Source organism: Puma concolor, chromosome B3, assembly GCF_028749965.1.
Source record: "Puma concolor isolate L17-30 chromosome B3, mPumCon1.1.hap2, whole genome shotgun sequence".
Lineage (NCBI taxonomy): Eukaryota > Metazoa > Chordata > Mammalia > Carnivora > Felidae > Puma > Puma concolor.
The window spans coordinates 584,112-603,301 of record NC_141672.1 but is presented as its reverse complement, the minus strand read 5'-3'; the positions used below and the strand labels follow the sequence as shown (position 1 = coordinate 603,301).

The 19,190-nt window shown below is 41.6% G+C and overlaps 2 pseudogenes; both read right to left on the bottom strand.

Moving 5' to 3' along the window:
• Nucleotides 1-1,558: 1,558 nt before the first annotated feature.
• LOC147579588 (disintegrin and metalloproteinase domain-containing protein 29-like) lies at nucleotides 1,559-15,333 on the bottom strand (annotated as a pseudogene).
• Nucleotides 15,334-17,856: 2,523 nt separating this feature from the next.
• Nucleotides 17,857-18,652, bottom strand: LOC112856810 (immunoglobulin heavy variable 3-74 pseudogene; annotated as a pseudogene).
• Between the last annotated feature and the right edge of the window lie 538 nt (nucleotides 18,653-19,190).

The window sequence follows — 19,190 nt, the reverse complement described above, 5'->3', positions numbered from 1 at the left end:
CAGGGCCCAGAAGCAAGGGTACACAAGGACCTTGGGAAGGGCAGGCCTCCTTCCCACATTCCCAGTGATCAGGACATAGAAAACAGGGTAGCAAGTACCTGATTACTTGAGAATGGATGGGGCTGAAGTCCCTAACTTTTCACAGGCTCACCTCTGTGTGGTTATTCGAGAAGGCTCTCAGAAAACCAAAGTGGCAATCCTAGGCAGATCCTTATCTAAGGTTAAACTCACTGAAAAGTAGGCAAGAGAAAGAGAGCAGGGATTCACATTCATCGGGCTCCAACTGGATGCCAGAGTCATCCACAGGCATTTGTGCCTACTTTTCTGATTCACTTCATTTGGTGCTCCTTTAAACCTCATGGTCTTAGTCTCCCACATTTGGGAAATTGCCTTCCAGGGAGCCACAGCTTGTGCTAGTTGGAACATAATGCCAGTCCCCTTCCCTCACAGCCCACAGACACCCCAGTGTGGAACAGGCAGTGTGGGTGGGTGGTAGCCCTCCATTATCCTGAACCCACATTAGGACTGGGGGAAGACAGATTACCTGGAGAATGAGAAAATGTTCAGTGTGCAACCGCGCAGTTTTGGAGACAACTCGTGAATTTGTCCCTGAAAGAGCTTGTGTGAACGTCTCTTAATTCTGGAAGCATATACCTCAGTTCAAGGCCCCGATGCTGACTCAGGTCCTCTACACATAATCTCGGGCTCAGTTTGGGCTCTTGGAAGCTTAGATATATACGTAGAGGCCACAAGCATGCAGTTTTTAAGTTTTATTTCAGCGTTCTGTTCAGTGAGCCATGAGAGATGTGTGTCAGAGCTGTGATGTGCCTGTGGGCCCCTGTGTCTCACGCAGACCCCCGAAACGTGGATGTCAGCTATGCAGCCTCATTACTGTATTTTCACACATGTGCCAGTTGGATTGTCTATAGTTGTTCAGCAGTCAGGTGGCTAATTATGGATTGTCGTCAGCAACAATCAGTCCCTTAACTTTCTCGGGGTTGATAATTTGACATTTGTGGCGACACCACAAGGAATGCAGCTATTAAGGCTTAAATGGGACCAAAAACCGCTCTGAGATATAATAGGGATTCATGGCTTTGCCTCACTGGCTGCATTCTTCTTGGAGGGGTCCACTGTCTGTGCTCCCACCAGTGCCTCGTCCAGTGCACCACAGAGGATCCCAGCTTATGTGGCAATGGCAGTTCCTGTTATTGTCGCATGACCCTCTGTGACTGCATTTCTGTGGGATAGGGTCATAATTCAGCTGAGCCACACTGCCAGTGCAGTAGGTGTCCTGACAGAGCTTTCCAGAAGCATAGGGGGTGCCAGTTCTCACATTACCAATCTCCGTTATTCCTGTGCTACTATGTGAATTCAGCCGCAAACACTAGAACCGTGAGATCTCAGACGGATGGAATCCAACATGCTCTTGCAGCTGAAGGAGATGTGTGACAATCCTACACTGCAGCCTTCCACACGGCATGTCTGTGTGGGAACAGGGTTCAGCATTGAATTCCCTGGGGTCTTCTGCAGTGTCCATATCGGCTGCTTTTTTGATTTATGGTATAGCAGACATCTTCACCTTTCCAAGAATTTTTGCAAAGATTTCTTGGCAGTGCACAGTGCGGTCAGTGCAGTTCCCATGATAGTAGTAGCCCTCTTCAGTGCACGGGGTTCCATCTTGCATATAGAATTCATCAGGGTACGCCAAGGACACCCCACGGCAGGACTCTGGAAGAACACATATATTTTAGATTGGCCTGCCAAGTGTCCCAGCATCGAAATAGGTGCAGTTTGTATAGCATCTGCCTGTATTACATTTGTCCCCAGGGGTTAAAATACAATCACTCATACAGCATAGATTGCTATAGCACTGCTCTAAGGAGCTGCAGTCACAATGCTTGCCTGGGTCAGCTAAGTAGTTTCCAAAATGATTGTGGGTCAGGCTTTCATTTCAATGCACCATTTAGATGTTGAAGAGACACTTGCCTTATCTGCCACTCATTTTGTGCTGCATATGAATGAAGGAACACTTCCTGAAAGCTTCAAGTATACAAGAGAATTGGGTCCTAATGCAGTTGGACCTTTTCTGGCAAGCATATTCATCAGTGTCAACCCACAAGCCAATATTTTTTGCAATCTGATGTGTTGCTATGACAGACAAGAGTAAATAATATCTGCCTAAATAACCCATCATGATGGGGCTTTGTGGATGGCATATAGTACATACAACTGGACTGAAATTAACTTCATGGGATCCATTTCAAATCGCAACTAAGGATGAATGTGGTTTAAGAATTCGAAAACCCTTGGACTCATAGTATCGAAAAAAAAAAGCACTTTGATGCAACACATATTTGCCCATGTTAGCTGGATCTCTCTCATTATAAATTATCATGATACCAATATAGTAACTTACATGAATCCCATGAAACAATGAGTCAATTAAGCTAACTAGCCTTATTAGGAATTGGGCACATTTTGACCCATGGCTGTACACACTATATATTGTTTTGGAACTGAGAGAAAGATTCCGTGATGGGATGACTACAACTTACTAGAGATCCTGAGGACTGCACTGGCATTTGCTTGAGGAATAGGGGTCCCTATCCTCCTTATATCCCATGTTATAAGTAGGTCCCATTGCACTGGTGTCTGCCACTATCTGAGAAACAATGTGTTTATATGTTAGGAATCGCTGATGCATCTGATTTCATAGGCAAGGTCATCCAACTTCATGATACCTTCAAGGCCCTGATAGCCCATGTCCCTGGTGGCCATGGAAAGAGGAATCTCCTCCAGGTAGCCGAGGTAGTAACAGTCTGGAGGCATGGAGGGGTAGTCCATCTTCAAGTCTCCCTGATTATCCTGAGTGATCATCAGCAGATGTATGGACCAAAAGGGTTTCTTGCAGCGCATGTGGATAACGTATCTCTTGTCCCCAAAACACAGGCTACAGGACAGCCAACCAGTCATCTGAATGCCCTTGCCATTGTGCAGCTCCTTCTTTGTAATTACCACCTCAAGGAGATGTAGCGCCATGAGGGACGACCTTGAGAACCCTGGACAGGAGCCAGCACTGCCTAGAGTGCAAACTGCAAGAGGGACGCCCTCAAGGTGACCTGGCCCTCTGCCACCCTCATGCCCCTGCTCAGGGACATCTGCCAGTGAGAGTGGATAAATGGAGAATCTCACACAAAGTGAGGTCTAGGTCATCTGACAGAACAGAGGGCTGTACCGGGTGGCCAGCCCCCTGCACCTGGGATCCACTTGTGGGGTTAGGTAACAGTCCCAGGGTGTGACATTGTGTGACCCTGCACAACAGTTCAGCTGGGGTGGATGTGGGAGAAGGAGGTGAGTCAGTTCAAGCGTGCTCACATGGACATAGTAAGGACTGGGACCAGAGACATGGCTCTATTCAACACATTCCATCTTTCCTCTAGCTAGTGAATATGGGATATGAAATTTTAACACCCTGAACTTCTCTACCAATTCCATGTCCTGTGGTACTGCTGGGTCACTTTCTATGGATGACTGCTTTTCCTCATTATGGAGACCAATGCTTCCTACTTCCTTGGGATGTGGAGGTGGACATTGTCAATTTTACCTTTATAGGTGACTAAAAAAACAGCTTTGTCATTTGTCATGTCTCATTCATGTTAGACATTACTTTTGAAGCCATTTGATTCTTTTGGTTTTTGGTTTGAAGCTTCCACTGAGTTTACTGAGGAAACATTTCCCAGTATTCTGTCATGATTGGTGAAGTACAAGGTTGTATTTTAGTATTTTTTTTATGCCAGCTGGGGAGAACAGAAATTACTGCTGACCATGTGTGAGCCCCAGGGGTTTTCTGCTCTAATCCCTTATTGGGTTCTTTCATGGCCTCTGGCAGTCTCCTCCCATGCATGTGTGGTTCCCTCCTCAGCTGGACATACCAGGGAGTGGAGGTAACTTTGGCAGCTTGCACCGTGGAGTCTGCACATGATCAACAGATGTTATCAACCATGGATCTCCCTTGTTTGATTAAATATGCTGTACTCCTTTAAAACCCCCTGAGTCAGGGAGAAACCTCAGAGTTGGCTTTTGGACAGGAGTCTGCATTCTCACCAGTGGCTGGCCTTGTGCATAAAGCTCAAATTCATTTCCTACCAAAACGAAAACTTTGAACGTTGACCTTTCCAGCAACAGGCAGCTGAATTCGGGTTTTGATAACAATAAAACAGAGTGGAGTGGCAGTTGCTAGGGGCTGGCAGCGAGGCGCAATGAGGGTTAGATATCAAGGGGTGTGATTTTCTGTTATGCAAGACGACTAATTTCTAGAGGTCTTCTCCACAACATTACATGTGTAGTTAACAATATTGTACTGTACGGTTAAAATTTAGTGAAGAGGGTGGACCTCAGTTTCAGTGAGATCTTACCAAAATACACCAGTTTTGCTTCTCACAAAAAGTATGCATGGACACACACTCTGTACTGATAAGTGAAAATAATTTTAAAAAATGAACATACTTTGGGTCCTAACCCTGGGGTATGCCATTTACAAATATCTTCTTTCATTCCATTGGTTGCCTTTTAGTTTTGTTTATTGTTTCCTTCACTGTGCAGAAGCTTTCTATTTTGAGGTACTCCCAAGAGTTCATATATGTATGTATTTAATTTTGTAATATTTTAAATTTAAATTTTAGTGTGTTCACCTACAGTGTAGTATTGATTTCAGGTGTAGAATTTAGTGATTCATCACGTACATATAACACCCAGTTCTCATTTCAACAAGTGCCCTCCTTAATGCCTATCTCCCTTTTATCCCAACTTCCCCACTTCCCCTCAGTTTGTTCTCTGTATTTAAGTCTCTTCCTGTTTCTTCCCTCTCTGTTTTTCTCTTATTTTATTTTTCCTTCTCCTATGTTGTGTTTCTTATATTCCACATATGAATTAAATCATATGATATTTGACTTTCTCTTACTGACTTATTTCACTTAGGTTAATACGTTGTTGTTCCACACACATTGTTGTAAATGGCAAGATTTCGTACTTTTTGATGGCTTAGTAATATTCCATTGTATATATTTACCACCTCTTCTTTATGCATTCATCTCCTGATGGATATTTGGGCTCTCCCACAATTTGCTTGTTGATAGGGCTGCTATAAACATTGGGGTCCATGTGCCCCTTCAAATCAGCATTTTGGTATCCTTTGGATAAATACATAGTAAAACAATTGCTCAATCACAGGATAGTTCTATTTTTAATTTTTTTCAGGAATCTCCACACTATTTTCCAAAATGGCTGCACCAGCTTGCATTCCCACCATGTTAATTTTAGCCATCCTGACAGGTGTTCTCTCATTGTGGTTTTGATTTATGTTCCCTGACGAGGAGTGACAATGAGCCTCATTACACGTGTCTTTTCGCCATCTGGAAGTCTTCTTTGAAAAATGTCTATTCATGTCTTCTGACCATTTCTTCACCAGATTATTTGTTTTTTTCAGTGTCGAGTTTGAGAAGTTCTTTATAGATTTTGGATACTAAGCCTTTATCTGATATGCCATTTGCAAATATCTTCTCCTATTTTGTCAGTTGCCTTTTAGTTTTGTTGATTGTTTCTTTGCTGTACAGAAGCTTTTTATTTTGAAGTCCCAAAAGTTCATTTTTGCTTTTGTTTCCCTTGCATCTGGGACATGTCCAGTAAGAAGTTGTTCTGACCTTGGTCAAAGAGTTTGGTGCCTGTGTTTTCCTCTAGGATTTTGATGTTTCCTGTCTCACATTTAGGTCTTTCATCCATTTTGAATTTGTTTTTGTGTATATTGTAAGAAAGTGGTCCAGTTCCATAAGAGTTTCCTGTTGCTGTCCAGTTTTCCCAACTGGGACTGTCAGTCCCAGTTGAAGGGACTGTCATTTTTCCATTTGATACTGTTTCCTGTTCTGTCGAAGATTAGTTGACTATATTGTTATGTGTCCATTTATGGGTTTTCTACTCTGTTCCATTAATCTATGTGTCTCTTTTTGCACCAGGACCGTACTGTCTTGATGACTACAGCATTGTAATATAGCTTGAAATCCAGAATTGTGATGCCTCCATTTTTTTTCTTTTTTAGGATCGTTTTGGGTGTTCAAGGTCTTTTGTGGTTCCATGATAATTTTAGAATTATTCGTTTTAGCTCTGGGAGGAATGCTTGTATTATTTGACAGGGATATTTGCATTGAATTATTTGCATTAAATGTCTAGATTGCTTTGGGTAGTATCAACATTTTAACAATGTTTTTTGTTGTAATCCATGTGCATGGAATATTTTTCCATTTCTTTGTGTCTTCTTCAATTTGTACCATAAATGTCCCAGGTTTTTCAGAGTAAAGCTCTTGTAACTCTTTAGTGAGGGTTATTTCTAGGTATCTTATGGTTTTTGGTGTAATTGTAAATGGGATAAATTCCTTGATTTCTCTTTCTCCTGCTTCATTATTGTTGTATCAAAATGCACATATTTCTGTATGTTGATTTTGTATGCTGCAGCTTTACTGGTTTATTGTATCAGTTCTAATATTTTTTTTTTTTGGTGGAGTTTTTCAGGTTTTCTATATATAGTATAAAATTCAACTCCAAAACTGAATAATCCTATTAAAAAAATGAGCAGAAGGCATGAATAGACTTTCCAACATGCAACATACAGATGGCCAATAAACACATGAAAAGATGCTCAACATCACTCATCATCAGGGAAATATAAATCAAAACTACAACGAAATATCAACTCACTCCTGTCAGAATGACTAAACTCAACTACAGAAGGAACAACAGGTGTTTGTGAGGATACAAAGAGGAACACTTTTTCACTGCTTGTGGGAATGGAAACTGGTGCATCTTGTCTGGACAACAGCATGGGCATTCCTCAAAATGCTAAAAATATAACTACCTTATGACTGATCAATTGAACTACTAGGTATTTACCCAAAGGATACAAAAATACTAATTTAAAGGGGATTGTAACTCAATGTTTACAGTAGCCCTATCAAAAACAGCCCAGCTATGGAAACAGTCCAAGTAAGCATTGACTCATAAATGGATAAAGTATATGTGGTATATCTACACACGCACACACACACAGACACACACACACACACACACACACACACACACACACACACACTCATACTCATACACTGGAATGTTTCTCAGCCCTGAAAGGAATGACATTTGCTATTTGTAATGATATGGATGGAGTTAGAGAGTATTATGCTAACTGAAACAAGTGAGAGAAAGAAAAATATATGATTTAATTCATATGTAGAATTTAAGAAACTTCAAAAGGGGAATGGGACAAAGAAGAGAGAAGAGCTACACCAAGAAATAAACTTTTTTCAATGTTTTTAAATTTATGTTGAGATAGAATGGGGGGAGGAGCAGAGGAAGTGGGAAGGAGAATCCCAAGCAGTCTCTTTGCTGTCAGTGCAGAAACCAAAATGGGGCTTGATCTCAGGATCCATGAAATCAAGATATGAACCCAAATCAAGAGTCTTAGGCTTAACCCATGGAACATATAAACCCAACAAAACAGATTCTTACCTATACAAAACAAACTTATGGTTACCAGAGGGAAGGTGGGAGGAGGTTTGGGGAAGTAGGTGATGGGGTTGCAGGGCCGCACTCATAATGAGCACTGGGTGTTGTATGGAAATGTTGAATCACTGTATTTTACACCTGAAAGTAATACTACATTGAATGCTTACTATGTGGAATATGAATAAAATCTCAAATGATTTATTTACAGTGTCTGCAAATGGCCTTGTTGGCATACAGCCCATGAAGAAACATTTATTCCAGAAAATATACTGACAGACGGAAAAGCTAGAATTTTGAGCTAAGGTATGTGCCGTTCCTTCCCCACCCCAGCTCAGCAAATGGAAACTCCAGTGCAAGGAGCTGGGACTATAGGCATGTGCCACTGAGCCTGGCTGCAACCTCCCCTCTAGACTGTTGCAACCAATACCAGGGTTCCTGGTGACCAGCTCCTGTTCAGAGGACTCTTTCCCAGAGGGACAGGATGTCAGTGACCCTAAGCTGTTTGCTGTTGAGGCCAAGCCCCAGCAGGTGCCACTGAGATGTGGGACTCACTCATTGTTTGCAGCCCCACTCCCAGGATGGAAACTCTGCCCTGGGCACAGTCCACTAGGGATGCTGGGAGCCTGGTCGCCCCAGACTTGACTTGTATGGCAGGGGTCTCATGCCACCTGGACAAGCAAGCCTCAAAGAAGTGCAGCTGCCACTCACCCCTAAACTGAGCCCTTATTTTGTCCCCACCTGCAGCTGCAGAGTTTTGCCCAGGGCAGGGGGGAGCTGGAGCAATCCACTAAACCAAGGTGCAGATCTGTGCTGGTACAACTGACTTCATTTCCAGCTGAGTGTGGGAAGGTCTGGGCCTCATGTTGTGGGAGAGTCAGGTGCAGGAGACAGATGGTTTCAGTGGAGGATTCCTAACCTACTCCTCCTCACCTGCAGGAGAGAGCCAGAGCCAGGGACAGTGGAGGGAACAGCTCCTGTCAGAACACATATGAGATTATGGCATCAACAACTCTCCATTCAGAGGGGTCCGAGGTTGTAGGGTTTAGTCTGTGGAGAGTTCAAACATGAGAGCATTGTTGAATACAGGACAGCATTCAACATGAGGCAGAGGAACTTATCATGTGAGTGTTGGGCAGAAAGAGATAAAGAAACCCAGCCAAACTCTGTCACCCTGGGGTGGCTGTGTGAATGTCCCAGGCCACACCACCTCTGTAGTCTTTGAGACGACTTCCCTTCCCTCATAGCATGTCTTTGAGGTTCTCCTAGTTTCAATTCTGCATCAATAGCGTCACATTTCTGAGGCAAAGCATCCCATTGATGGAAGTTTCATACTTAGTTTATTCCTTTTTATTTAGAAAGACTTTTGCTTTATTCTTAGCTTCTAACACTAAGATGCTATAAATATTTACACACCATTTATTTTGTGAGCATGGGATTTCACTCTGGAGCAGACACTCGGAAGTGGTATTTCCAGGTTACATGTTAAGTCATCCATGTATAATTTCATAAGCAACAGCCAATGGTTTTCCAGAGCTGGTGTTCGTCTTTCATTCCTACCTGCAGTGTTTGAGGCCCCACGTGTGCTGGATGCTCACCTGGATGGTGTTGCCAGTGTTCCCTTCATACCTGAGCCCTCAGGATGAGTGCATAGGGCATCTATTGCATTCTTGATTTGAATTTCCTTGACAGTCGATGGTGTGAAGAGTCTTTTCCTGTCCTTACCTAATGTGTCTACAACCTCTAGGATGGGATGTTTACTATGCAAGGCTGTGCTTGTTTTATAGAGGGTTGTTTCCTTTCTTCCTATTGACTGTTGAGGGTTCTTAGCATATTCAGGATGCAGGTCCCTTGGTGGTTATGCAATTTGTGAATATTGTCTCTTCCTCTGTAACTTGTCTTACTGCTATTGATTGTCACGTGTTCAGAAAATATATTTGATTTTCACAAAGCCCATTTATACTATTTATTTTTATGGACCTTTGGTTCTTAGGTATAATTTTGGTTTTCATAATGATTGATTGCTTGTGACTGATGATTTTTGAGACAGAGAGAGAGAAAGAGAGTGCAAGTGGGCAAGAGGCAGAGAGAGGGAGACACGATCTGAAGCAGGCTCTAGGCTCCAAGCTGTAAGCATAGAAACTGACACGGGGCTCAAACCCATGAACCGTGAGATCGATAACTGAGCTAAAGTCAGATGCTTAACTGACTGAGCCACGCAGGCACCCCACTAATTTCTTGATTTACAATATAACTAAAATCTTTTTTTTTCTGGTTTCTCTCAATGCTGACTTGTACCCTAATTGGTCTCTGGTCTCTGTTGTTTGTTTTTAAGTTTATAGAGTGTAGTAACTCATTTTCATGGCATGGTTTTTTCGTAATATATGGAAATTCTGTTCTCATGCTGAAATTGAACTCAAGTTTCACAAGATATGCTGTGTGTGTCTTTTTGGCCAGATTGTTCATCAGATTTGATCGATGTGCTCCGGGGCCAAAAAACACGTTAACCTTTCCAAGTTTTGGGGTTTCTATATGTGTCAGGAGCCATTGAGCTCTGTGCCCACAAGCAAGTTCGTGACTCAAGATTTTTCCTTCACAATTCTATGCGAAACGCTGACAATTCCTTCTGTGCATTGTCACTGTCAGACACTTCATGAATAGAACACACTGAAACTGTTTTATCATTTCCTGAAATTATTTTTTGTTTTGCATGTTTGGGAGTATAAGATTTTTTCTTCCTTCCAAGGGGAGCTCATACAGCATTTGTGGAATTATTCCAGGCTTCTCATCTCCTAATGCTTTTGCAACGTGCTGTACAGTGTTTTACTAAATGCATATTTAGGTTTATTTGTACTCTGCCACTTTGGGTGATAGGAGCCCATGAGACAGGCTGCACCATATGGGTTTTTATTTGTCCCCATGTAAGTGATCTGTCATATTGAACATTTATAGAACACGCAGCCCCTCACTTTCATGCACCACAAACAGGGGACATGCTTCTTTTCAAAGAGAAGGGAGAGGAATATAAGAGAGCGGAGCCAGCAAAGTGGCAGGAGGAAACCCGGAGCCTGGCAGGAATGGTCATCTCTCCAGGCTTTCCAGTTCTGCAGATGAGGGTCCCTGCTGAGGTCCAACCTGAGTTCTTGTGCAGGTGTCTGGACAAGCTGCCCATGGGGTGCCGGCACAGTGGAGTTGGGAAGGGCAGCTGTGGTTTGAATTCCAGCCCACCTGGAACCACTGTAAAAGTCATGAGTATGTTAATTAATGTCCACTAGCAGTTAGGGATAAAATGAGTAAATGCAAGAAGTTAGACTCACTACCTTAGATTCCATGTTCACGACAATTTGTGACAATGTTTCTCCCTTCCTTTTTTTCCACTTTTCTAACTTTTTAAGTTTGTGTTTAAATTTTTATTAGATTACATACTGTGTGATATTAATTTCAGTAGTAGAATTCACTGATTCATCACCTACATTCACATCCAGTACGCATCAGAACACGTGGCCTACTTAATCCCCATCATCCATTAACGCATCCCCTACACCCCTGTCCTCCAGCAACCCTCAGTTTGTTCTCTAACCTTAGAGTCTTTTATATTTTTTCTTGCTCTTTTTTCCCTTTCCCCTATGTTCATCTGCTGTGTTTCTTAAATTCCCCATATAAGGAAATAATATCATGCTTGTCTTTCTTTGACTGCCTTATGTCACTTAGCATGATACCTCTAACTGCATCAACATCTTTGCAAATGGCAAGATTTCATTCTTTCTTATGCCTGAATAATATTCTAATCTATACATATAGCACATTCATCACTCGGTGGATGTTTGGTCTCTCTCCTCACTTTGGCTCTCATTGTTAATGCTGCTATAAACATTGGGGTGCATGGGCCTCCTCAAGTCAGAATTTTTGTATCCTTTGGGTGAATACCTAGTAGAACAATTACTGGAGTAGAAGGTAGTTTCAGTTTTAAGTATTTAAAAGTGTTTTCTGGAATTGCCACACCACTTTGCATTCCCACCAAGAGTATAAAAGGGTTCCCTTTTCTTCTCATCCTCATCAATATCTGTTGTTTCCTGAGTTGTTAATTTTAGCCATTCTGAGAGTTGTGAGGTCCTATCTCATTATAGTTTTGATTTGTGTTTCCCTGATGTTGAGTGATGATGAGCATTTTTCATTAGCCATCAGGATGCTTTGTTTGGAAAAGTGTCTAGTCATGTCTGCTGCCCATTTCTCCACTGGATTATTTGTATTTTGGGTGCTGAGTTTGATATGTTCTCTATAGATTTTGCATAGTAAGGCTTTATGAGATATATCATTTGCAAATACCTTTTTCAATTCTGTAGGTTGCCTTTTAGAGTAGTTGATTGTTTCTTTAGTTGTGCAGAAGCTTTTTATTTTGATGTGCCCCAGTTGTTAATGTTTGCTATTGTTTCCTTTGCCTTCTGAGACACGTCTAGTAAGAAGTTGCTATGTCCGATGTCAAAGAAGTTGCTGCCTGAGTTCTCCTCTAGGATTTTGATGGTCTCCTGTCTCACATTTAGGTCTTTTTTTTTTAATTTTTTTTTCAACGTTTATTTATTTTTGGGACAGAGAGAGACAGAGCATGAATGGGGGAGGGGCAGAGAGAGAGGGAGACACAGAATCAGAAACAGGCTCCAGGCTCTGAGCCATCAGCCCAGAGTCCGACACGGGGCTCGAACTCCCGGACCGCGAGATCGTGACCTGGCTGAAGTCGGACGCTTAACTGACTGCGCCACCCAGGCGCCCCTCACATTTAGGTCTTTCACCCATTTTGAATTTATTTTTGTGTATGGTATAAGAAAGTTGGCTCAGTTTCATTCTTCTGCATGTTCTGGTTCAGTTTTCCCAACACCCTTCGTTGAGAAGACTGTCTTTTTTTTTTCCATTACATAGTCTTTCCTACTTCATCTAACATAAGGTGACCACACATGTGTGAGTCCATATCTGGGCTTACTCTTCTGTTCGATTGATCTGTGTGTCTCTTTTGTGCTTGTAGCGTACTGTCTTGATGACTACTGCTTTGTAATATAGCGTGAAGTCTGCAATCATAAAGTCTCCTGCTTCTTTGTGTAGCATAGACATGTCAACAATACTTGCACCTTCAATCCTGAACATTGACTGTGTTTCCATTTCTTTGCGTCATCCTCAGTTCTTTCACTGTGTTTGTTTTTTTGAGTATAGGTCTTTTAACCCTTTAGTTATCCTATTATTTTTGGTACAATTGTAAAGGGATGGAATTTTTTTGTATTTGTCTTTCTGTTTCTACATTATTACTATATACAAATGCAATAGATTTTTGCATGTTGATTTTGTATCTTGTTACTTTGCTGAATTTGTGTATCAGTGCTTGCAATATTTTGGTGGATTCTTGGGTTTTCTATATAGAGTGTCATGTCATTGTGAAGAGTGAACGTTTAACTTCTTTCTTGCCAATTTGAATGCCTTTATTTCTTTTTGTTGTCTGTGAGGATAAGACTTCCAGTGATATGTTAAGTAGAATGATGGGAGTGGGCATCCCTCTTGTGTTCCTGACAGTAGAGGAAAAGGTTATTTTCCCTACTGTGGGATAGTACCTGTGGAGTTTTCATATATGGTCTTTATGATGTTAAGGTATGTTTCCTCTCTGCCTTGTTGAGGGTTTTTATTAAGAAAGGTTGCTGTACTTTGATAAATGCTCTTTTTTATATCTATTGAGAGGATCGTATAGTTTTTATCCTTTATCTTATTGATGTGTTGTATGACATTGAGTCATTTGTGAATATTGAACCACCTTTACAACCAAGGAATGAATCCCACCTGATCGTGGTAAATGATAATTTTAACGTATTTTTGAATTCAAGTTGCACTTATTTTCTTGATAATTGTTGCATCCACGCTCATTAGGGCTAGTGGCTTTTAAGTCTCCTTTTTAGTGGGGTTTTGTTTGATTTGGAACCATGGTCATACTGTTCTTATAGAATGAGTTTGGAAGTTTTCTTTCCATTTCTATTATTTGGAACAGTTTCAGAAGACTAGAATCTTCTATGCTACTTAAATAGATTATTTACACTCTTCTTTAAATATCAGGTAGAATTCACCTGTGAAGCCCTCAGGCCCTGGTCTTTTGTGTTTCAGTAGAGTTTTGATTACGGATCAATTGCTTTGTTCATTATCAGTCAGTTCAGGTTTTCTATTTCTTCCTATTTCAGTTACTGTAGTTTCCATTACTGTAGGAATTTATCCAGTTCTTCCAGATTGACCAGTTTGTTGGAATATAAATTTCCAAAATATTTTCTTCTGATTGTATTTCTGTGCTATTAGTTGTGATCTCTCGTCTTAAATTTGTGGTTATATTGACTTAGTCTTTTCTCTTTTGTTTTTCGTAATTCTGGCCTTGGGTTTATCATTTTTATTTATGCCTCCAAAAACCAACTTATATTTTCAATGATCTGTCTAATGTTTTGTTTATGTCTTTATCATTTGTGTGCTCTAATGTTTTTTATTTACCTTCTACTGGCTTTAGGGTTCATTTGCTGTTCATTTTCTAGCTTTTTTAGTTGTGAGGTGGTTGTGTGTTTGAGATTTTTCTTCTTTCTTGAGTTTGACCTGTATTGCTATATATTTCCCTCTTCCAACCACTTTTGTTGCATCCAGATGGGGCAATGGCATGTTTTCATTTTAATTTGCATCTATGTATTTTTTATTGCTTCTTTAATTTCCTGAAAATCTCATTCATTCTTTACCACAGTGTTCTTTAACCTTATGTATTAGTGGTGTTGCCAAAGTTTTTCTTGTGGTTGACTTCACGTTTCATAGTGTTTGGTATGAAAATGTGCATGTATGATCTCAGTCTTTTGAACTTGTAGTGAGCTGATTTATGACATAGTATGTGATCTGTTGTGGAGAATATTGCATGTGCAGTCGAAAAGAATGAGTATTCTGTTGCTTTAGGGTGGAATGTTCTGAATATATCTGTTAAGTCCATTTGGTCAGGTGTGTCTTTCTAAGCCGTTGTTTCCTTATTAATTTTGGCTTAGGTAATGTGTCCATTTCGGTAGGTGGAGTGTTAAAGTTCTCTATTATTATTCTTGTATTATTATCAATAAGTTTTTAATGTTTCTTATCAATTGATTTATATATTGGTGTATAAATATTTAAAGCTTTATATCTTTTCGCTGTATAGACCCCTTCATGATGATACAATGACTTCCTCATTTCTTGTAACGGACTTTGGTTTAAAATCTAGTTAGTGTGATATAAGTATGGTACTACACCTTTCTTTTGATGTCCATTAGCCTGATAAATTGTTCTCCCTCCCCTCACTTTCCATCTACAGTTGCTTTAGGTTGAAAATGAGCCTATTGTATGCAGTGTACAGAAGGTCTTGTATTTTTTTAATCCATTCTGATATCCTATGTGTTTTGATTGGACCATTTTTCCCTTTTACATTCACAGTGATTATTGATAGATATAAACTTAGTGCCATTGTGTTACCTCTGAAGTCACTGTTTCTGGAGACTTTCTCTGCTTATTTCTAATCTTTGTTTCTTTTAGTCTTCCTTTTCCACTCAAAGAGTCCCCTTTAATATTTCTTGCAGGGCTTGTTTAGAGGCCATGAACTCCTTTGGTTTTTACCTTTCTGGGAACTTCTATCTCTTCTTGTATCCGAATGACAGTCTTACTGGTGAAAGTATTCTTAGATGCATAATTTTCAATTGAGCATCTTGTGGATATCATGTCATTCCTTTCTTGCCTGAAGGTTTCTGTGGATACATCTTCCATAATCATTTCTTTTATCTTCCCTCTTTAGTTAGCGACGTCTTTTGTCTTGGTGCTTATAGGGTTTGTCTTTTTCTGTGTATTTTGCCAATTTTACTATGATATGTCTCAGTGTTGGCCTGCCATTTTTTATTTTAATGGGAGTTCTCCGTGCCTCCTAGATGTGTATGTCTGTTTCCTTCCCCAGTTTTGGGAATTTCCCATGGAAATTCACTCATATAACACTTCTTCTTTTCTCCCTCTCTTCTCCCAGACTCCTTTGAACAGCATTTGATTACACACTATGGAGTTGCTGAGTTCCCTCAGTATATGTTTGTGATGAAATATTTTAATTTTCCTCTTATTTTCTGCTTCATTTCCCCCATAATTTTATCTTCTATGTCACTTATTCATCTGCTTCTTTCTTCCTTGAGGTCATTATATACAATCAGTTTCCCATTTTAGTTACAGTATTTTTAAAATTTCAGCATGACTAGGTTTTAGGTCTTTTCTATCTGCAGTAAGGGTTTCCCTCATGTCTCCTATGCTTCTCTCAAGCACACCTATTATCCTTATGATAGTTTTTAAAAATTCTATTTCCTTGTGAGAGTTTTTAGAAATTCTGTTTGAGGCATATTAGTTATATGTGTTTTAATAATATCCCTGGCAATGACCTTTTATTGTTTTTTCCTTTGGGACGAATTCCTCCATCATGGTGTATATCTATGTCTCCGCTTGCTTAAGTGTTTTAGAAAATCCTGTTATGTTTTCTTTTTCTAGAGTAGTGTCTTTATTGAGAAGTGTACAATTACTGTTGAGGGCTTGCCACTTTAGGAAGCATCTGTTGCACATTCTGTGTGCACTGTGCAGTCGTGTATTGGCTGCTCTGTCCCTCAGCTAAGTCCTCTGCAGTTTCTCCTTGTCTCCAGTGATGAGTGTTTAGACATTGTCCACAATGTTGTGAGTTTTAACTAGGTGAGTTTGTTCTGCCTGTTAAAAGAGGCTAATTCCTATTTCCTCTAGAGGTGAAGCTATGCCTCACTATATGGTCAGTAGACTTGGTGCGTGTGGGGGTATATGTGGTCTTTGGAGGAAGGGAAACAATGCAGGTCTGGTTTCCAGGCACTCTTTCCCTAGAAAGGAAGCACCTGAGGAAGGCAAGGGGGGTGGATCTTGGTGTCAGTGGCTCATCTTTACTGGGGCTGCTGTGCTGCTCACTGAACTCTGTCCATGCTGATTGGTGGGAGGAAATATTGACATCATTTCCCCCTCTAGTCCCTGCGTTGGAGTTCCCAGCCACCGCTGTTCAGGAAGCCCTCCCACAGAGAGAACAATCTATACTCGTGGGTCCCAGGCTTCCGTCAGAACCCTGCATTCACCCTGTCTGTGTCCAAACCATTGGCCCACCTGGCAGCACATGGCTCTTACATTTTATCTCAGGAGCTCTAGCTGGGTTTGAAAACTCCAAATCGTATGAACTGAATATGACAGGGACCCCACTGATCCTCTGCAAGAGGGTTTTGCTGTGCTGTGGCTGGAGCTGGTTATCCCAGAAGGGCAGTTGCATGAACACTAGGGGCTTGGAGTTCATGGTGGGGAACAACAAGGCAGTGTTAAGTTAGCTGCTCTCAGCAGAGGCTCCTATATTAATGACCAGGGCAGTGCAATGGTGCCTGTCAGCTCCCCTGCCCCACGAGAGGCAATACACCCTTTATGAAATGCAACCTGAGAAGGGAACTGTCTCTCCCCAAGTCTCCCAGGGGATACTCAGACCACAATTCTCCCTATGCGACTCTGCCCTCCTTCACCACAGAAGCACAGCTATGCCCACCAGGCTCCATGCCAGTGATGGCATGGACTTCTAAATCTTCAGTCTTTGAAAAGCACATTTACAGGAGGTTGAATTGTCATGATTATGTTTATGTGTCACCTTGACTGCATCATGGGTGCCCAGACTCCCCACTGTTTCTGTGGATGTCTGTGATGTGTTCCAGAAGAGACTGGCATTTATATCCATGGTTTCTGTCTGCCTGGGCATCACCCATTCCATTAAGGTTCTGAATAAAATCTGATGCACAGGGAGGAGGAATTCCCTCAGTTTTACTTCCCATGTGCCTGTTTGAATTGGAACATTGGTTTCCTCTGGCCCTTGTTCTGCAAGTTACATCATCAGCTCTCCACATTCTGAGACTAGACACTAGTTCAGAATCAGATGAGAATTACACCACTGGTTTTCCTGGGTCTCTAGCATGTGAGAGTGGAATGTAGGGCTTATCAATGTATTTAGTCATGGAAACCAGTTTCTTTGGTTTCTGTTGCTCGGGAGAATCCTGACTAATACATAGAGATGAATTATCTCTTCTTTAGAGGAATTGAATAAAGCTGTAGCTCATTTAAAGTCCTGAGTAGCAAGTGCCAGGAGGGAAGTTTCAGGTTGTTTGATTGGGACAACTGCTGGGTGAAGATAAAGGGGAACTGTGGGATCTTGTGGTCCTGGCTGCACAGGGGGTGCATCTGAGACTCCTGTAAAGGTTCAGCTGTTGTGCCTCAAGAAATCTGTAATTCACTCATGTTCAGGGACCGGAGGAAGAAAGTGCAAACAACTGTGTCTATGTGCATGTTAGGGTAGTTTTCCTATGACAACACAATTGCTAATTCAGTGAGTTAATGGGTAAACACAGAATCCTGTGTCCAGGGAGGCTCCCTGGGGAAACTGCTGTGTGGAGAGGAAGCCCCAGACCCTGACAGAAAACCTGCCTGTAACCTCCATCTTCACCTGCTCCTGGCAACACAAAGCAGAATTGTGCATAGTGTGCGCCCCCTGGTGGTGCTGATCCCCTCCTGCAGGGAGGTTTGTGTCTAGGCTCCCAGTGAGGTCCCCTCACCCTGTCTCTTGCACAGTAGTATGTGGCCGTGTCCTCAGTCTTCAGGTTGTTCATCTGCAGATAGAGCGTGTTCTTGGAGTTGTCTCTGGAGATGGTGAATCGGCCCTTCACGGAGTCTGCGTAGTTTGTGCTACTTCCATCAGTATTAATATATGCGACCCACTGCAGCCCCTTCCCTGGAGCCTGGCGGACCCAGCTCATCCAAGAGCTACTGAAGGTGAATCCAGAGGCCACACAGGTGAGTCTCAGGGACCCCCCAGGCTTCACCAGGTCTCCTCCAGACTCCACCAGCTGCACGTCACACTGGACACCTGCAGACATAAGACATCTTCATCAGGAAACTGTCACACATCCACTGTTTCTCACTCTTATCCACTCACATACTCAGTGTCTCCCATTCACCATGAATTACCTTTTAAAAGAGCAACCAGGAACCCCCAGCCCAGCACAAACTCCATGGTGAGGTGTCTGTTCTGTCCTGATCAGAGAATGGGAACACCTGGGACTCCCGGGGCTGGGGCTCCTCTCCCTGCTGCAGGGTCTGGGATGGGCTGGTTTTATCAGCACAGAGAGGACCCCATTTGCATGTCCTCTGACATATATATCATACTCCAGACTTAGATTTGATTCTTTAAAAGTGAACGACAGAGTTAGGGACGCACTTGTAGTTTAATTTGTGTAGATGGTGCTGTGAAAATATGAATAATTCTAATCAGTGAGCACAGGTATATTTGCAGTCCTGTGTGCATTTTTACAGGTCTTTCATCAACATAGATCATTTTTACTCTACAAGTATTTTACACACTTTTTGAAGTTTAACCCAAAATACTTTATTCTGTGCCATTTTCACTTGTATAATTTTGTTATTTATTTTGCATGTATTTCCATGCTGGTGTGTAGAATCACAGGTGGTTTATTTTTATTTATTTTCTTTGTTCATTGTGCATCCTGCACTTTTCCTCATTTAAAAAAAACTGGTTATGATATTTTTTTGTG